Here is an 18,457-nt window from a genome sequence, read left to right on the forward strand (position 1 = left end):
AACATAGTAATTCAAACTTTTTAGAGATTATACTCCATTTATGGTTATTATAAAGTATTGGCTATATTCCTTGTGCTGTGCTGTACAATGTATCCTTGTAGCTTATTTATTTATTAATTTTAAAAAAAATTATTTATTTTATTTATTTTATTTTTGTCTGTGGTGGGTCTTCGTTGCTGCACGCAGGCTTTTCTCTAGTTGCGGCGAGCGGGGGCTCCTCTTCGTTGCGGTGCGCGGGCTTCTCCTTGCGGTGGCTTCTCTTGTTGCGGAGCCCAGGCTCTAGGCTCTCAGGCTTCAGTAGTTGTGGCACTCGGGCTCAGTAGTTGTGGCGCACGGGCTTAATTTCTCCACAGCATGTGGGATCTTCCCGGACCAGGGCTCGAACCCGTGTCCCCTGCATTGGCAGGTGGATTTTTAACCACTGTGCCACCAGGGAAGCCCCAACAGTCTTTATTTTAAAGTCTATTTTATCACATACGAGTGTTGCTACTCCAGCTTTCTTTTGATTTCCATTTGCATGGAATGTCTTTTTCCATCCCTTCACTTTGTCTGTATGTGTTCCAAGGTCTGAAGTGGGTCTCTTGTAGACAGCATATATATGGGTCTTGTTTTTGTATCCATTCAGCCAGTCTGTGTCTTTTGGTTGGGGCATTTAATCCATTTACATTCAAGGTTATTATCTATATGTATGTTCCTATTACCATTTTCTTAATTGTTTTGGGTTTGTTTTTGTGGGTCCTTTTCTTTTCTTGCGTCTCCCGCCTAGAGAAGTTTCTTTACCATTTGTTGTAAAGCTGGTTTTGTGGTGCTGAATTCTCTTAGCTTTTGCTTGTCTGAAAAGCTTTTGACTTCTCCATCGAAACTGAATGAGATCCTTGCTGGGTAGAGTAATCTTGGTTGTAGGTTTCTCTTTCATCACTTTAAGTATATCCTGCCACTGCCTTCTGGCCTGCAGAGTTTCTGCTGAAAAATCAGCTGATAACCTTATGGGGATTCCTTTGTATGTTATTTTTTGTTTTTCCCTTGCTGCTTTTAATATTTTTTTCTTGAATTTAATTTTTGTTAGTTTGATTAATATGTGTCCTGGTGTGTTTTTCCTAGGGTTTATCCTGTATGGGACTCTCTTTTTCCTGGACTTGGGTGACTATTTCCTTTCCCATGTTAGGGAAGTTTTCGACTATAATCTCTTCAAATATTTTCTTAGACCCTTTCTTTTTCTCTTCTTCTTCTGGGACCCCTATAATTCGAATGTTGATGCGTTTAGTGTTGTCCCAGAGGTCTCTGAGATTGTCTTCAGTTCTTTTCATTCTTTTTTCTTTATTCTGCTCCTTGGCAGTTATTTCCACCATTTTGTCTTCCAGCTCACTTATTTGTTCTTCTGCCTCAGTTATTCTGTTATTGATTCCTTCTAGTGTATTTTTATTTCAGTTATTGTGCTGTTCATCTCTGTTTGTTTGTTCTTTAGTTCTTCTAGATCTTTGTTAAACATTTCTTGTATGTTCTCAATCTGTGCCTCCATTCTACTTCCAAGATTCTGGACCATCTTTACTATCATTACTCTGAATTCTTTTTCAGGTAGGTTGCCTACTTCCTGTTCATTTATTTGGTCTTGTAGGTTTTTACCTTGCTCCTTCATCTGTGCCATATTTTTTTGCTGTCTCTCTTTTTTTTTTTTTTTTTATGAGTGGGATTGTGTTCCTGTCTTACTGGTTGTTTGGCCTGAGGCTTCCAACACTGGAATTTTTAGGCTGTTGGGTAGAGCTGGGTCTTGGTGCTGAGATGAGGAACTCTGTGAGACCTCACTCTGATGAATATTCCCTGGGGTCTTTCTCTGTTAGTCTAGTGGTTCAGACTCCGAGCTCCCACCGCAGGAGCTTTGGCTCAACCCCCCGGCTCGTGAACCAAGATCCCTCAATGTGCATGGGGCGGAAAAAAGAAAAAAAAAAGAACAGTAACAAAGTAAAAAAAAAATTAGACTGGGAAACTAACAGATATGTTAAGAAGAATATAAAAATAAAAATATAGATGAATCAACAACTGGAAGGTACGTCAGTACCACAATAGTAAAAAAAAGAGGAGGAGGGAAAAGAAAAGAAAAAAGGTGGGGGGGAGGCCTTGGCTGTGGAGGGTGGGGCCTAAGCAAGGACGAGTTTTGGGTGGTGGGCGGGGCCAATGCTCAGGACCCACAGGGCTGGAAAAGGCCCTGGGGGCTATGGGGGGTGGGGCTTAGGCTCAAGGAACAGAAGGGGCCCAGGCGTGCCCCCCAGTCCTGATCTCAGAGGGCAGGAGACCTCACCTGGGAGCCCAGCAGGCTTCCTGGGCTTGAGTAGGCGGGGCAAATGCCCTCCTCTCCTCTCCTGCTCCTCCAGCCTGCAAGGGCCCGTGCCGCCTGCCTCTCCTGATCTCCCCGGCCTCCCTTCTATGCCCACAGGACCAATTCGGTTGTGGGGGGGTGTACCTTGGAGGGCAGGGGACCAGCCTGGGAGCTCAGCAGGCTCCCCTGGCCCAAGTGGGCGGGGCAATCAACCTCTCCACTCCTCTCCCGTTCCTCCTGGAGGGGCCCTCCTGCCTGCCTCTCCTGATCTCCCCAGCTTCAGGGGTGCCGATCCTGTCTGGCCTCCACTTCTCCTCCCGCCTCAGTCCCCCTTCATCCTACCAGTTCACTTTGGGGTTCCTCGCGTCTTCTTGGGCATCAGAGTTCCCCACCAACGGCCGGCAGGCGCCCTAGTTGTGGGGAGACGCTCTTTGTCTTCCCACACAGCCATCTTGACTGCGCCTCTCTAAACAAATTCTTAGATAGAGTCCTTTATAGTCTTATATATAAAGTATATATGAATGACAAAAGTAGTATTTGATTAGGATAATGTTACTTTACAAATTCAATTTTATAACATTCACTTATTATGAAAGCAATCAGAAGAGTGAGGCTGCTCCTTCTCCAACATTTGGAATCAGGTTAGGATTGGTCATTGCTCCCTTATTTTAGCCAAGCATTCAGATGTTTCTGTTATTAATATTTGTAGAAAGTTCAAATATGTGCACAGACATAGAAAAATAAATTTTATTCTGAGTTTATGTACAACTGAGTTAACCTGGTAGCACAAGTTATTGTGTTAGATGGTCTCTTTTGAATTTAGCTTTATAAAACAGTTGTTAAAATATTTTATAAAACCACAGCAATCAACACTGTATGGCATTGCTCAGGAAAATAAACAGATCACTGGAATAGACTAGGTGGCCTAGAAATAGATCAAGATATTTGGGACAAAGATGATATTTCAGTTGGGTGAGAAAACAGGATTAATTTAATAAATGATACTAGCAGTCACAACACATGCAAAAGTAAACTCCAGATGAATTAATGATTTAACTATAAAAGATAGAAATTAGACGTTTTATAGAATATTTATGTTAACTAAGGCTTGGGAAGCAGCAACACCACAGCCATAACATGAAACATAAATATATTTGAAATATAAGAATTAAAAAATTATATGTGGGAAAAAATGGGTCATAAACAAAGATAAAAGACAAATGCTAGGTTGATGTATAAGTTAGTACTTAGTCTGGAAACAAATTGCTTTAAATATTTCAAGTAGGAAGAGATTTTATACAAGAAATGAGATGTTCACTAAACTGTTAGAAAGACTGAGTGAACAAGTCAGGAGAAATCATTGCTGGCTTTTAGAAAATCCGGTAGTGCAGGAATTTCAGGGAAAGCCCCTGCCAGTAATCTCTGCAGAATGCAGGATGTCACCTGGAAGCAACTATACAGGCCATTTCTACCAAGTGTCAACATGTTAGAATGAAATAAAGGTTGCTTGCTTTCTTCACCTTTTCTAGTTTCAGTGAGAGTGCCTCTCATTGGTGGAAGTTAAACCAGGACCCTGTTGACACAGGAATCTGGTCAATGGAGTTTCTAGTCTTTTAGTACCTTTGGAAGGGAGATTTAGAAAAGCAAGAAAGGTGCTGAATATTCCTACTCTGCTGACAGAAATAGGAGTTATCATGGCCTTTTTTGCGAAGTGATAGACATACACACATTATATAGAATTTCACAGCCCAGAAATTTCAGTCCAGAAATATATCCTTTGGAGTAAAGCCACCATACAGTAAGGCCCCTACATGTGAACCTTCAAGTTGCGAACTTTCAAAGATGCGAACGTGCGTTCGCGTGTCCAATCACATAAGTTAGTTCACGTGTCTGGTGTACATTGTCACGTGCGTACATCCTCAGCAAGTGGTTGTGCTTTTGTGTACTTTACAGTACTGTATAGGGTACAGTAGTACAGTATCTTTATTTAAAGCCCAGGATGTCCAGAAGGAAGAAGGTAGATAGAATTGAATCCATCACGGAACCAGAACCTGTGCCATCCACGTCAGGCGTGAATGAAATTGCAGCTTGCTCTCTGTCTCCTATTGCTGACGATCCTTCAGCTCTACCATCTCCCACCTCCTCTCCCTCCTCCAGTCAGTAACTCTTCTTGCCTGTTCACTCGATTCCAGCCCCTGTATGCCAGCTGTTGTACTGTACTACTGTACTTTTCAAGGTACTGTACTGTAAGATTAAAAATGTTTTATTTTTTTGTGTTTGTTTTTTATGTTATTTGTCTGAAAAGTATTATAAACCTATTACAGTACAGTACTATATACCCGATTGTGTTAGTTGGGTACCTAGGCTAACTTTGTTGGACTTACAAACTAATTGGACTTAACGAATGCGCTCTTGGAACGGAACTCGTTCATATGTAGGGGACTTACTGTATATAAAAATATTTGCAAAATTGACTAAATGTTCATCCAGTTCCTGTTAGGGCACACAGGAAGACTGCATTTCCCAGCCTCCCTTGCAATTAGGTTGGGACCTCATGATTGGGTTGTAGCCAGTGGAATCTGGGCAGAAGTGTCCTAACATACATCCAGTCTTTGTCATAAACCTTTCCTTGTCTTCCAAGCTCTCTCCCGTGTTGACTGCTGGAAACGAAGAGATCTGAGATAGGGAAACCATAAGATGGAGCCCCTGAATCACGATTGGAGGCAAACTCGTAGTAACAGCCTGACTTGCACCAGACAGTGATGTGAGCTAGAAACAAACTCTTGTTGTGGTAAGCTGGTGAGATTTTTAGAGTGTTCGTTACAACAGCAAGTGAGCATAAACTTGAATAACACAAGATATTTGTATGAAGATTTTTATTGTAGCATTTCCCCAAGTGGTGAAAAGTAAAATAAAGGGAGCAGTGACTGTCAATAAAGAAATGGTTGAATAAATTCATCATATCTATGTTACAGCATATCATATACCTGCCGTTATCAATATGTATTAACAATACATTTGCTATTATCAACACATATTGTTGTTTCATAAAACTGTAAAATGCACTCAATATATATTTGAATTCTTAATGGAAAATGAGGAAAATTAAGGAGAGATGTTTACCATGCTGTAAGCATTGATGGAGAGGGTATCTGGAGAGGGAGAGGAAGAGCAGTTAAAAAAATTTTTTTAAATCCATAATGCATTATAAAAAAATATGTATCATTGTTTTTAAGAAATACTTGATAAAAATGTTTGCTTTTTAATTATGCTTCTGAAAAGTTCTTATAGTTCTTTTTGTGGTACAATGTATCCTTATTTTAACAAATGGTATAGTGTGTCTCCAAATCAGGATAGACAAACCTGAAATACATCAAACGTAGGCCTTGCTGTGCTATAGAAATCACCACCGCAGCTGGGTCTGATATTTTGGCTGGTATCACTGCAAGAAACTTCATTTCTTCCGCTTACCTTTGTTTCCTCTCCTGAGCCTCCCTGTTGGGAATTTAAGTCCTCTTCACACCCTGTCAGCATTTCTGCAGATCTCCTACGTGAATCCACTTTCTTTCTTGGTCCTCTGCTCGGTAGCATACTGTTGTGAGGAGCCCGGGTCCACTGCCTACTGCTGTCCACCCATGTACTCAGGTCCCACCAGCTTGAAGAGTCAGCCGACTGGTCATTCATCCTTACCAGCTGCCCATAGACTACTCTATTACCCACCCTCTGCATAGTAGCACATTAAAGATTTAGGATTAGGAGAAGGCAAAGTCCCCTTTCTATCCCTTTCTCAAGTCCTTTGGGGTACCAACTTCATTGTATCCCCAGAAATCAAAGTAGAAACCTGCCCACCCAATCTGGGTCAAAACTGCACACTTGCCTTCCCAGACTGTGCTTATGGTCTTTCCATCTCCCACTCACCCCAGTTTAACACCCTCCATTTTCCTCCCCCTCCTCATTTGCAGTGTTGCAAAGAGGCCCAAAGAAAGCCCTTGGCTCAAACACTGGGTGATGGATTTGATTAGAATAAATTTAAATTGCATGTTTAAATTTATCTTTTGAATTTGAAAGGCAAGTTTTTTTCATAATATAGTTTTACACTATTTTCACTGAAGATGTCTATTTTGCTTATTATGAGTTTAATGAGCTTCACCTGGCTGGCCTGGGAATTAACCACTGTTTGTAACAACATTTCTGTGGGAAAATGTGTTTCAAGTTTCAAACACTTGACTTAAATGTAAACTTTTGGAAAATACTTGATTCTCAAGTTGGAAAATATATTAATGAGCATTTAGTTTCCAAAAAGAAATAGATTATCCCCAAGCTCATCGAGCAAAACCCAAATATTTTCAGATATTCTGCTACCAAGACAGGTTAACATACATATCAGATTTATGTGGAAAGAAGGCAAGATAGTCACATTAAATTAAAGGCGTTGAAATTTCCATCATGCTGGTGCTTCGTTTTTAAAAGTACTTAAGCAGAATTATCTTTTCAAATAATTTTTTTCAAATAATTTAAAAAATTTATTTTGTACTTTAGATTTTAAAAAATAAACTTTGTTTCTTTCAAGTTTTAGATTTATAGAAAAATTGCGAAGATAGTACAGAAAGTTCCCATATACCCCACACCATTTCCTCTATTAACATCTTATGGTACATTTGTTATAATTGATGAACCACTATTGATACATTAGGTTTCCTCGGTTTATACCTAATATATTTTTCTGTTCCAGGATCCCATCTAGGACATGATATTACATTTAGTCATCATGTCTCCTTAAGCTTCTCTTGTCTGCGACAGTTTCTCAGACTTTCCTTATTTCTGTTGACCTTAGCAGTTTTGAGGACTACTCAAACTGGTCAGGTATGTTGTAGGATGTGCCTCATTTGGGATCTGTCTGATGTTTTTCTGAACTGGAGTTATGGGTATCACAGATAGAAAGTGCATTTTCCTCACTTCATATCAAGGGTACATACTAGCAACATGATGTACGAGTGTTCATGTGGATGTTGATAACCGGGCTGAAGTAATGATTGTTTCTCCACTGTAAAGTTACTTGTCCATCTGCTTTTGGACATACTTTACTCTTGGAAGGAAGTCACTACCTGCAGGCTATACTTAAGGAATGTGGAGTTATGTTCCCCTTCTTTTATGGTGAAGTATCTACATATTTTATTTGGAATTCTTCTGGGAGAGAGATTCGTCTCTTCTCCCCATTATTAATGTACTCAGTCATTTCTCTATAACAGTACAAACTCATGGATATTTATTTTATACGTGGGGTTACAACTGAATACATTTTTTCCTCAAGTCATTCCAACTTTGACTATTGGGAACTCTTTCATTTGGCTCCTGTGCCCCTTTGACACACCCCCGCCAACTTTAAAAAAGTTTTTTTGAGCACTACTTTCTGACACTTATCACTACAGGATGCTCCAGGCTCACCTTGTGTATTTGAATCAGTCATTTCTCACAAAGAACCCTCATTCTTTTTATTAGACAATGGTACTAGAAACCAAGGTCTGGGTGCTAGATAGGTTATGTATTGTAGATTTTGAGATCATTAAAACTTAGAAGTCTTTCATGATATTTGTACGTCAAATCGTTATGCTGTACACTTAAACTTATATAGTACTGTATGTCAGTTATAGCTCAATAAAACAGGAAGAAAAAAAACTTTAAAAATTAAAAATTAAAATAAAAAAACGCTTAGAAGTCTGATGCACAACATGGTGACTATAGTTAACAATATTGTACTATGTATTTGAAAGTTGCTAAGAGAGTAGATCTTAAAAGTTCTCACCACAAGAAAAAAAATGTAACTATGTGAGGTGATGGATGTAAACTTATTGGGGTGATCATCCCCCAATATGTACATACATCAAATCATTATGTTGTGCACATTAAATTAATACAATGTTATATACCAATTATATCTCAGTAAAACTGGGGGGAAATTTAGAAATCTGAAAGAAAGAGTTCTGCTGCTGAGATAGGTCAGACCACAAAGTCCAGCTCATGTTTTAGAATTGGTGAAAATGATGACCTGAACTCAGCTAATGTTATTATCACTTCAGTTTACAACTTGAACCAGCTAACAAACAGGGCAAGATAATATATATGAGATCATGGATGCAAGAGAGTGCATGTGTCTTCCCGGTGAGATGGGCTAAATAAGATAGTTGGTATGGTGGCTAGAGAGGGCTCCAGTCATCAAGGGCTCCAGGCCCCTTCTGTATAGTTGACCAGCCATTCTCAACGCATGGCTTCCATCTTGTGAAAAACATGGCTGCTCCAGTTTCTATCATCATGCCTACATACCAGCCAGCAGAAGAGAGGGAGGGAGACGGAAGGGCATACTTCTCCGTATAAACTCACGTCCTGAGTGTTACACACCTCATTCTACTCACATCCCATTGGAAGAACCTATTCATGTAGCCACTTCTAACTGCCAAGGAGACTAGAAAATGTCTAGCAGGGTAGCTGTGTGCCCAGTTAAAAGTTCTGTTGCTATGCTACAGGGAGAAAAGGGATTCTAAGGAAAGCCAGCCATCATTGCTAGTCTTCCTCCTTGTCTACCAACTACAGGCATCCTTCCTTCCACTTGCAGAACATGTTTATCCTTCCCAAGGGAAGACAATCCCAAAGTCCCACCCTTCTGCATCCAGCCACAACCAGAACCTCTCTTCCAAAGGGAAGTTCCCTCCATCTCTGCATGTAAACCTAGCCTGAGCTGCTCTCTCTCGCAGAATTTTGCCAAAAGTGGCAAGAAGGAGCCAACACATCTCAGTGTTCTACCATTTTTTCTAGTTAGTTCCTCTAGTGCAGTGGTTCTTACCTGGGGGCAGTCCAGCTCCTATAAGGGGCATGAGAGAATGTATGAGGAAGTTCTTGATTGTTATATTGCCTGGGGCTAGTATATAAGATCACTGAATCATTTTCAGTTCATACTGCTGGCATTTTATGGGTGGGGAGCTGTACATCCTACAATGCCTAGGGTATTCTTGACCAACAAATAGTTATTCTACCCCAAATGCCAAGAGGACCTATGTTAAGAAACACTGCCTTAGAGCTATAGGCTCTATAAGCACGTGGTCTGCAACTTAAGTATCATATGGTGATAGTTTTATCAGATGTTTTGCCGTAGCATGAGTCACCACCGTTCCCGTCCACAGTAACCTCACCACCTGTTGCCTGACTGCCAGTGCCTCCTGTTACACGTTTTATTCCAGTAGCATCTCACTTTTAGGTGCAAATTATGTGTTAGGTTATCAGCTGCTGTGGTAGTAATCCCAAAATGACGATGGCTTAAATTAGACAAAATTATTTATCATGTCCGAGCTGTTTGTTCTGGTTGAAGACAGCAAGGACCTACACTTCTATCTTATAACTCTACTGTTCTTACTGTACAGCTTCTTCAACGAGTTTAGAGTGGTTGTACCAACTCCTGGCTTCACACACAAATTCCACTAGAAGGGATGCTTTAAAGGCACGATCCAGAAGTTGCCCTCATCTGGCAACAGCCCATATGACTGTGGACAAGAGAACTGATAAATAAAGAGTGGTATGTTTTCACAATGGAATATTGTACTGAGAGAAAATTAATGAGCAAAAAGTATACACAACATCATAAATTAATCTTAGTAACATAATACTGAATATATGTATGTAAAAACATAAAGATAAATAAAGGGAATAAAAGCAAAACCAAGGTGATTGGTTACCTCTAGGTTTCAAGACAGGGAGAAGTTAGAGGCAGGATAGAAGAGGAACCCACAGTAGATGTAAATTACTGGTAACGTCCAATTATTCATGTTGGGAAATAAGTTCATGGTGTTTATTATATCATTAAATAAACACATAAAATACATTAAAATAAAAGAGCTAGGTTTAGACCAATGATGAAAGTGTGCCACAAACCAAGAACTACAATTAAATGATTAATCCAGTATTCGTCTGTGCTTCTGAAGTAATAACAAACAAACAAACAAGCAGTAAACCTATGATACATAGCATTTTGCTAGATGATGTAGTTGGGTCTACTAGTCCAACATCTCAAGAAACTCAATCCGTCCAATGATCTTGCCTCAGGAGGAATGCTTCATGCTGACCAAATTCAGTGAAGATGGGTATATAACTCAAAATATTTATTTATTAATTTACACTGAAAATATAATGGCTAAGTAGTCTATAGTAGTTATATTGTTCATTCATTCAACAAATATTTATTGAACATCTCTGAAGTGTCAGACACTTTGCTAATCACTTGGCATATAGTGGTGAATAGACAATTTTCACAGGGCTTATAATCTATTGGGGGAGTCAGATATCTAATAACTAATAATAAAAATCAGCGGGTCAGCCTATTACACAATGTGGTAGAGTGAAGAATTTTTTTTTTTTTTTTTTAAAGATTGATTGATTGATTGCTATGTTGGGTCTTCGTTTCTGTGCTAGGGCTTCCCCCAGCTGCGGCAAGCGGGGGCCACTCTTCATCGCGGTGCACGGGCCTCTCACCATTGTGGCCTCTCTTGTTGCGGAGCACAGGCTCCAGACGCGCAGGCTCAGTAGCTGTGGCTCACGGGCCCAAGTGCTCTGCGGCATGTGGGATCCTCCCAGACCAGGGCTCGAACCCGTGTCCCCTGCATTAGCAGGCAGACTCTCAACCACTGCGCCACCAGGGAAGCCCGAGAATTTTTTATCCATTAAAAAAAATATTTATTTGGCCGTGCCAGGTCTTAGTTGTGGCACACGGGATCTTTAGTTGTGGCACACGGGGTCTTTAGTTGTGGCATGCAAACTCTTAGTTGCAGCATGTGGGATCTAGTTCCCTGACCAGCGATTGAACCCGGGCCCCCTGCATTGGGAGTGCAGAGTCTTAGCCACTGGACCACCAGGGAAGTCCCCCTATTATCCATTTTGAAGACTGAACAAATTGAGTTAGTTATGTGACCTTGGGCAGGAGGTCTTCGTGCCTTCCTGGCAGGATTTCATCACTGCTGTGGACCAGTGACAGCCGTGTCTCCCATTCGTCTCTTTCCAGTAATTAAATAAATATGTAAGTAAGTGAGATGGAATTCTTCCTTGTGTTCTCCTCTCTCTGCTCCACCAATGTGTGTTGGGTGTGTAGGGGGTGGGCAGATATGTTGACTTTTGGTTCCAACATGGATCTGTATTTGGATATGATCGAGACAACTGTGCATCAAATGGAGATCCTGCACTTTGATGAAGATTTTTGAAATTTGTCAGTTTTCTGTCTTATTTGTTGTTTTATGGGCAGTAAGTGGCAGAATTACTATTTTACAATTAAAATTGCTGGCTCTCTTAAAATTAGAGACTAACATAATATTTGAAATGAAACAAAATACCACTTTTATTTGATAATATAAATTCTTTAAGAATCTCCCAAATATAAAAACATCGTTGTGTATTACCTATCTCGTGGTCATTTTTGATGCAACAAACAAACTTTAGTAGTATTACAGTGCTTAACAGTACAGGTTGATTGATTGTTCAGTATACACTGATTTAAAGTTTTATATTGAACTAAATAAGTAATGAAAAAGAAATGTTTTTAAAATCCTGAAGTGCTGGAGGTAGGTAATAAAAATTTTAAGACAAACTTTTTTTACAGTGGAACTTTCAACTGACTGCAGGTACCACTTTCTTGTTCCAAATGAAACATTTAACAAATAAGTGATGTGAGCAGTTTTATACATTTCTATTAATTCATTCAAAGAGATATCTGTACCCCCAAGTTCATTGCATAGTCTAAACATTACATGCTCAGAACAAATGTGTAGTGTTTTCTGTGTGTGGGAATAAAAGTGCCTGTGGATATTTGAAAGCCAGAGGGGCAACCCCAGGCAGAAGTGACCAGCTATTTCCTCAGCTGTAAAACAGGGATAACAACTCCTGGGGTTGCTGTGAAAACTGAACACCATATGTAAAACATAGTAGACCCTGAAAACATACTAACACTCCTTGAGAAATGCAAATCAGAAGGGCGCTCAATGAACTTGAAATCAGAGGAAGGGGAATTATGCAAGCCCAATGCGCCCACCTTCATGGATAAGGTGTATCTGTCCAGGAGGCCAAAGTACATCTGACAGCCGGTCCGTCTAGTGCTTAGTGATAAATTGACTAATTTTCATTTTCCAGTATTAACTGCTTGCCCTTTTTTTTTCCCTCTTCTTTCTTTAGACATGTTACATATTCAATCCTTTTCTTCCTTCCCTTATGGCTTACCTGAAAACTTTTGAAATGTCTGGCAATAATACCTGCAATAAGAGAGTTAGAAAAACACTGGGGAAGTTAGGACACATTAAAATAAGAGTAGGAAAATAGTATAGCCAAGTTCAGTGCAGAGAAACATACGCATAGAATACTATCCTGTACAATGGTTTAGATTGGGTTGCAAATAACTATTAGTTTTCTAAAGTTAAAAAAAACCAAAACAAACCAGAAAAACAACCCCCAACCACTCATGAGAGGCATGGTAAGACAAAAGTAAAACATATAGTTCAAGATACACCTAATTTAGTTAAAAGAGATCTGAATTTTGTCTATGGGTCCTGTCTGATACAGAGGGTACTCTACAATGGGTCAGATGTGATCTTGGGCAACATCATGACAACAACTAGAAGAGAATTCCTTATTAATGGTCTGTAAGGTTGACTACACCATTGTAACCAGAATCAGAACAAGGTATAATTACAATCAATTGTATAGATTTCTTGATTTACAATGCTTAGGAAATCCTTAAGTTTTCATTAGTAATGCATTTAGAAGCTATATCTTATGTTGAGGTGCACATTACTAATCCTCAAATCAAGTGATTCTTTTAAAAGTAGATTAGGGGATTGTGTTGGGGGTACTCGAGACCACCCTCAGTTTTGGTAATTCATTAGGAGCACTCAGAAGACTCAGCATATAGTCATACTGATGGCTATAGTTAATTACAGTGAAAGGATACAAAGTATAAGCAGCAAAGAGGAAAGGCACATGGGGCTAAATCTGGGGTAAACATATGCAAGCTTCCAAGATTCCTCTCTCAGGGGAGTCATGTAGGATGTGCTTAATCTCTCACCCAGTAAGTTGTGACAAATTGTGTGAAATGTTGCCAACCAAGGAAGCTCATTAGAGACTCAATACCCAGATTTTTTATTGGGAGCTTATCATATAGGCACCCCTGCCTGGCATGTACCCGAATTTCAGACTCCCAGAAGGAATGCAGAGGGTTTCATAACTACATTGTTTGTACAAACAATTTAGGCACAGTGAGCCACTCATATCAGTCAATGGTGGGAACACTCCTGGAATCCAAGTTCCCAGATGCCAACCAAGGGCCAACCTTGTCAGCTGGCCTTTTTAAGTATAAGCAGTCAGGAGTGCTATGTTAACTCTTTTCTGCACAGGGATAATTAAACACATCTAAAAAGTATAGAGGTAACTTGCTAAATAGCTTCTTATATATTGCCTAAAGAAGTAATCTACTTGCTTTTGTGCTAATTCATTAATATTAATATTAATTCTCATGAAATGAATGATGCTAGTATAAATTTAGCCTATACATTCTACTATACTGATGAAGAATTTCAGAGTTTAAGTAAGTATTAAGGTTTTCAAATTTGAATAAGAAACTTACGTGCCATCATTTAAATGGAATTTTACTATTTCACCTGTCATTCTCCAATGACTGTGCTGATTTTACTAGTCCTGTATTTGATAAGCAGATCTGCTAGCTATTGATCTAACCACCATTTCATAGCACACAGAAATACTGAATATTACACATCGCATAGCTTGATTAACTTGATCCTGATTTACGCTCTTTTGAATTCCAAGTACCATAGGAGAAAATAGCTATTAATCTTTGGCTAGTTACTATTTCAGCATATGAAGAACATTTGTTAAAGAAAAGCACTTACATATCTCATTGTGTTTCTCACTTCTGTGCCAAGGTAAAGAGCAAAGGAATATTTAAGATGTGCTATTAAAGAACTGTTATTATCAAGAACATAACCGCAGGGTGTAGGCAGATTTTAGATTCTAAGCCATGATGACTAAGCAACAGGTTGGAGGAATTCAGACAGATATTAACGTTCTGGCCCATAGGAGTTTCCAAAGGAATGGCAGGGCAAATGGGAAACCCTAGAGAAGCAGACTGTTTACTGTCTCCTTCCAACATGTGCAAACCCCGTCATGCTGCAGAAGCAGCAGCTTAGTCTGGGGGATGAGGAAAGACAGTATTTTTTATTTCTTGCTAAAAACACCACTCATAGTTGGGCGTGAAAAACCCCTTGCTTTCTAGTATAGACATCTAACCATTCATCATTTATATACTTGGTGTCTCCTCTGTAGCACATATACCAAGAGCCAAGGATACTGAGGTGAATGAAATTGATCATGCCCTTGAGGAGGTAAGTTTTTTTGTGGCAGTGGTTTTCAGTACTATAGGGTGACTACAAATCAGCTGAGGCGTTTGTTCCTACCCATAAACATTTAGATATTGATCGGGGAAAGATTAGCTATTTATTAATAATTGTTGGAGTTGGGTGATGTGTATATTTGGGTTTGTTATACCACTGTCTTTTTTATTTGTGTGAAAATTTCCATATAAATTATTTTTTATATCCTGAGAATTTACCATGTTTTATTAAAAAGTCAAAAGATATTAGTATCTTTAGTTTACAAATATATTTGCTCTTACTCCAAGATGGGAGACCAAGATACATCATAGAGCAATTTTTATCATACAGCTGGCCTCAGTCATACACACTGCCATAATTAAAGTATACTTTGAGCCAGATAATGTGCTTTTTTTACTTTGATTTGTGATACATGAATTGGTAAGCAGTTTGTTCCATAATAGGCAGTAAAAGAAGCTTGTTTGACTCCAACAAATTTCTAAAAGTAGTTTTACATGCAAATCATTAGGAAAAACTAACTTGACTAAAACATTTTAAAAGAAATTGACAAGAAGACTGAGGGATATGTAAGGTGAAGAGAATAAATAATCTAAACATTAAAACTCTCCCAAGTCATGGTGTACATCTGAAGACAGGAATTATACTCTAGTATATGTGAAACATGAATAAAGTTGTAAAATAATAAAATCAAGTGATCATCTTTTTAAAATATTTTATTGTAAATTATGTGCTAGTTGTTAAAACTTCAAATAATAAAACTGAATATTGAATGAATAAATGGATGCATAAATAAATAAATAAGTGGTTTTCTTTAGCCTCAGTTTAAAAGTCACATATCTAATTGTTCATCAGAAATGATCTTTTGGTTTCCACAAAGTTTTTCTTTTAATTTGAGAGCCTTTTTGAAAAACTGGAAGACCCCAAAATACTACATGTACATTCTCCAGTGCCAATAATTGACTGCAGCTGAGTAGTAACTACCCCCTTTAAGATGGAGTTTGAATTCTTACATGAACGAGTACATGCCTGAGATTCTGTACATCTTGAATGTTCACAACAGTTTCTGTATGTTCCTTATACTTAAATGTCAGTTTGCATGGATATAAAACCCTGAGCTCACATTTTCTTGCCTTGAGTGTTTTGCGTATGTTACTCCATTGTCTTCAATCATAAAGGGTTGCTATAAAAAGGTCTGATGACAATTTGATATCACTTCCCTTATAAATGATTTGTGTGTTTTGGTCTAGATATAAAACGAATACTTAAAGTTTTTCTTTAAAATTCATTAGTTTTACTAAAATAAGTCTTGATGTTGGTCATTTTGGGTTAGTTTTTCCAGGTACATGGAGTGCTTTTCAAGATGTATGTTCAAGTTTTTGTTTTTTTTTTTTACTTCAGGAAAATTTTGTTGGATTATAGGCTTTTAATATTTGTTCTGTTCCATTGATTTGGTTCTCTTCTTTGGGCACTTCTGAAATGCATCTGTAGGAACTTCTCTGACTGTTTTCTATACCTGTCACTTTCTCTCAAATCCTTTTCACCTCTTTCTTCATTTCTTTTTGAATTTTAACATTTTCTTCCTTTTAATCTTCTATTTCTGTCATTATTTGTTGTTTTTATTTGTTCTTGTGTTTCTTCTTATATATGCTTCCTTAAAAATTTTTAAATTATTTCCTGAGTTCTCTCATTTTTTTCTCTACATAAGCTTTTCATATCACTAAATAAAGCACATTTATATACGAGGAAAACTCCAAGCCCAAATGGTGAAGTACCCACTGCTGCAATGAATGCTTGCCACGGGCATGTTAACTCCAAAGAGCGGAGACTTCAAGATACTTAAAACTCTCTAAACTAGAGAGAGAGCAGAAGACTGGCTGAAAGTCATACAACGATTGTCAGATCTCCTCTACCTCATGCTCAAAACCACCGAAGATGGTATAATAACTTCTAGAATTAGTGTCATGTTCCTGTTTGTTCAAGTGAGTTTTCTCCTGATCTTAATGATTAGAACAAAGGCAAGAGCTACAGAAGAGGCATTCCATTGATAAATATAGAACAATATCAGAACATCAAAGAGGAGGTAACATAGAAAATCTTGTTTTTTCAAATATCAGATGCTTTCATATTGTAGTCGTATAGCAGTGGAGTAAGCTCCACCTCTCAAAGGCTTAATTCAGGACTTCCCTGGTGGCACAGTGGTTAAGAATCCGCCTGACAGTGCAGGGGACGCAAGTTCGAGCCCTGGTCCAGGAAGATCCCACATGCCACGGAGCAACTAGGCCTGTGCGCCACAACTACTGAGCCTGTGAGCCACAACTACTGAGCCCATGTGCTGCAACTACTGAAGCCCACGCACCTAGAGCAACAAGAGAAGCCACCACAACGCGAAGCCTGCCCACCGCAACGAAGAGTAGCCCCCGCTCGCCACGACTAGAGAAAGCTCTTGCGCAACAATGAAGACCCAACAGAGCCAAAAATAAATTAAAAAAAAAAAAAAAAAGGCTTAATCCAAAAACTTTCTGTTGGTATCACACCAAACAAGGTTCACTGCACTTTGGCATCCTTCTTGAACTGTGAGATCCAGCTGGCTTTTTGGGGTGTTGGAAACCTTTATTTTGTGATCTCCATCACGGATTTCAAAATGGCCAGCTATTTACTAAGACAGGTAGGCCCCTTGATCAATTTAGACATCAGCATCATTTTTTGGTGGCAGTTTTATATATAAGGATTTCTTTTTGCACTTCAACCTCCACCAGCAGGGAGTCTCGATTTCTGTAAGGAAGAGTCGTTAGGGGCTATAGTAGCAAGTACAAACCCTGGAGGACCAGTGCTTACAGCCTCACTCGGTGCCTGGTTGTACTTTTACCACCTTGCTAAGTGTATTTTGCTTTACTTAGGTCTGTAATGTGGTCATTTCTCGGCTCATAGGACTTTTGAACTTGCTTTGATTTGTCATGGTGGACATTTCCTTTTGCTGCGCAAACTGCATTTCTTTCTTTTCATAATAATTTCTAATTTTCAGTCTTTGTTTGCACAAGATAACTTTTCTCAACCTTTTACCTTTTCTTTGCTTTTGCCTCTATTTCTTCTGCTTTCTCACTGGCTTTTGTTCAATGAAAGCTACCATGTGCTTAATGTGCTATTGCATGTCAGCACTGCAGAGGCTCATGGCAAAGGCAGAGCTAGCCTAGAGTATAACGGGCTCAAGTTGATGTTTGAAGGGCCAGATGAAAAGAAATGGCAGAGAGAAACTCAACAAAGGTCTCAGCTTCCTTGCTTTATAACCCCAGCTTCTGGTTTTGCTATTTTTGAGTTTCTCTAATGCTGATTTATGTTATTCTTTCATAGCTTCTATACTTTTCTTAATTTCTTTTAGCTTATTTTGAAATATTAGATTTTATAGTTTCACATTTGGTTGCCATGTCTTTTCAAAGTGTTTTTGTCATGGTTTGTGGGGATTTTATTCTGCCTCTTATTCTCCTTTTAATGATAATAATTTTGCATGGTACTTGGCCAATTTTTTTCTCTTACTTATTCTGAAAATAAGTTTCCCTTTACTTTTTATGAGAGAGGAGGGTCCAAAAAGATAGATTTTCTAGCTTCCCTGTTCCAGGACTTCTGCTGCTGCTGTTTTTGCAAAGTAACAAGAAAAAAATAGCCTCTTTCAGAGATCTGCCTCTCACTGCCTTTTCTTTTCTTTTTTAAATAGGAA

At 38.8% G+C, this 18,457-nt stretch overlaps 2 protein-coding genes across 2 annotated transcripts in view; one reads left to right on the forward strand and one right to left on the reverse strand.

Annotated features, from left to right (window-relative positions):
• The window catches only part of UCHL3 (ubiquitin C-terminal hydrolase L3), a 103,475-nt gene that overhangs the window by 63,745 nt on the left and 21,273 nt on the right, over window positions 1-18,457 (reverse strand). The gene's annotated exons all lie outside the window — the stretch shown is intronic.
• Window positions 14,685-18,457, forward strand: part of TBC1D4 (TBC1 domain family member 4) — a 237,955-nt gene continuing 234,182 nt past the window's right edge. The window contains exon 1 of the mRNA XM_061171195.1: window positions 14,685-14,736. The gene's annotated coding sequence lies outside the window, so the exon portion shown is untranslated. The remainder of the gene's footprint in view (window positions 14,737-18,457) is intronic.

Source organism: Eubalaena glacialis, chromosome 16 (assembly GCF_028564815.1).
Source record: "Eubalaena glacialis isolate mEubGla1 chromosome 16, mEubGla1.1.hap2.+ XY, whole genome shotgun sequence".
Classification (NCBI taxonomy): Eukaryota; Metazoa; Chordata; class Mammalia; order Artiodactyla; family Balaenidae; genus Eubalaena; species Eubalaena glacialis.